At 38.2% G+C, this 2626-nt stretch overlaps 1 non-coding gene across 1 annotated transcript; it reads left to right on the top strand.

Annotated features, from left to right (window-relative positions):
- The first annotated feature begins 548 nt into the window (after positions 1 to 548).
- LOC116119250 lies at positions 549 to 655 on the top strand. Its single transcript, XR_004126351.1, has one exon. It is a non-coding gene; the product is annotated as a small nucleolar RNA R71 (small nucleolar RNA).
- Positions 656 to 2626: the final 1971 nt, after the last annotated feature.

Genomic DNA, 2626 nt, shown 5'->3' with positions numbered 1-2626 from the left:
GTTGATTATTCACCCCTGGTTGGTTATTTGGCACTGTCCTTTGGTTCCATTAATTATTTTGCTGGTTCTGATTGCCCCAAGCCAGATTTGGAGGATTTCTCCACCCCGGATTGTATGTGTTGGAGTACGGGTTGTTTGGTTGCCTCTGATTTCCTGCCAAGTAATTCACTTGCTCCAATGATAAAGATGATGAAGCAAATGTGTTCCCCCCTTGACACTCGCTGCTCACATGGTTCCCTACACAAAAATCACAAGTTAGTTGAGGTGCTTGAATAGATTTTACCTGCATACTTCCCAACTATTTCTGAAGTGTCGTGAGTTGGGCTGAGATGGCTGTGATGGCATCAACTTCATAAAGACCCGTAGATTTTCTTGTTATTGCTCTCTCATTTGGTCTTTGATAGTTGTTGCTTGCCAAAACCTCAAGCAACTCATAAGCCTCCTCTAGTGTCTTATTCTGCAAAGCTCCTCCCGATGTTGCATCCACCATGGTTTGCACGTTACCCATCAGTCCATTGTAGAATGTTTGGACTTGAAGCCAAACTGGCAACCCATGGTGTGGACATTTCCTCATAAAATCCTTGTAACTCTCCCAAGCCTCATACAATGACTCAAATTCATCTTGTAGAAATGATGTGATATCATTTCTCAGTTTTACTGATTTTGCTGGAGGGAAGAACTTGGTCAGGAACTTCTGTGCTAGATCATTACATGTTGTGATAGTTCCCGATGGTAGTGCCATTAACCACCCCTTAGCTTTATCCCCCAATGAGAATGGGAATAACCTCAACCTAATGGCGTCATCTGACACTCCGTTCGACTTGAAGGTGTCACAAATTTCCAAGAAGTTCGCAATATGCTGACTCGGATCTTCCTTCAAATCACCATTAAACCTTACCGACTGTTGGATCATCTGGATGATTGCTGGCTTTATTTCAAATGTGTTGGCTTGGACCACTGGTCTCGTAATGCTCAACCCACTGCCATTAACCTTGGGAACTGAGAATTCCCTTAGTGTCCTATTTTCTGGTTCTACCATTTCAACAACTATTTCTTCCGTTTCAACTACTATATCCTCTTTTTCTCTTCTCTCTCTGTTAAGTCGTCCGACAGTTCTCTCAATCTCAAGATCAACAGGAACTACTGGCTGACATCTCGCTCTTCGCATAAACTGCACAAAATTAACGAAAGAAAGTGAGATCACAAACCAACAAAAAATTGAAAACAAAAATTAAAACTTCAGTCTAGCTAACTATAGAAAAACTCAATGTTAACTTAAAACTCAATCCCCGGCAACGGCGCCAAAAACTTGATGCGTGTTTCCTACAACATGCAAATGTAGCAAGTATACTAGTCGCACAAGTAATAGAGTGATGAGTGAGTATCGTTCCCACGAGGATTGTTGCTAAGCACTAAGTTTTCTACCGTTTTCAAGTTGAAGCAATCGAATTCCTTTGGATTTAAGGGAACAATTTAAACTATAACTAAAACAAAATTTCACTAAAATAAAAGTAAACTGTGAAAGCAAGATTTAAAAGGGGATAAAATCAATTCAAAACAAACAGGTAGGGTTTTGACTTCATTCGGACTCTATGGGTTAAACCTAAAGAATTAAACTAAATTCATATTCACACGCATAGATTGTAAATCGAACTCTCTAAGGTGTCCAACATACCTTCTCAGGCTACGTTTTTCTACTCTTCCCTATTAACCTTCCGCACCCAACAAAATGAAAGTTAATAAATCTAAGCTCATTAAGCACAAGAATCCTAGATTGATTTCATTAGTTCTTGAATCTATCTCTAGCATCCAATAATACAATGGTGATTACCCAAGAAGCTTAACATGAATTATCTTTCAATCTCATCATGTTCATCACATGAAAATAATAAGTCCAGAATAATCACACAGCCAAAGCAAAATCATATGAAATTAATAATCATCAACTCTTTAACCCATTAGAATCCGAATTACATCAAAACCCTAACCCAAAATAGGTTAGTTCATGGCTAAATCAATAAAACAATTAAAAGAAACGAAAAATTCCAAGTTCAACATCATGGAAACAAGAGAAAAGGAAAAGAATCTCCCCAATTGACGAATCCACTGGTTTCACCTCGAATCTTCACACTTTGTTTAATCCAAAATCACTCAAAAATAAATCTAAGAAAATGTAAAAACTGCTGTCTATCTCTCCACGAACGCTAAACAAAAAGACTAAGTATTTCTTTTATACCTTGGCCAAAATCCTAAAACTTAGCCTAAAAACAAAACTGTGCGTTTTACAAAAACTGAAAAGTGCAGACTTCGCCACGGCGACAAAGGAGGTGAATCTGGTGCGTGACTGGCTTATTTTGCCGCGACGAAGAACAACCTTCGCCGCGGCGAAGCTTCCTAAAGAATTCTGAAATTACAGAATTGCCCTAAGCTTGCTTTTGAGTCCAAAAAATTCAAATCTGTCTTTATTCGCTCAAAATGTCCATTTTAACCTGAAACACGAAATGTAAGGAATTAAGTAGCAATTCAGGCAAAAATAAACTAAGAAGTATCTAAAATCTGGCCTAAAAGCTTAAATAAACTAGTATAATCCTCGGATTATCAGACCTCAACCAACTAAACCGAAAAC

This window comes from Pistacia vera, unplaced genomic scaffold (genome assembly GCF_008641045.1).
Source record: "Pistacia vera cultivar Batoury unplaced genomic scaffold, PisVer_v2 Contig878, whole genome shotgun sequence".
NCBI lineage: Eukaryota > Viridiplantae > Streptophyta > Magnoliopsida > Sapindales > Anacardiaceae > Pistacia > Pistacia vera.
This window is presented reverse-complemented; position numbering and strand designations above follow the sequence as displayed.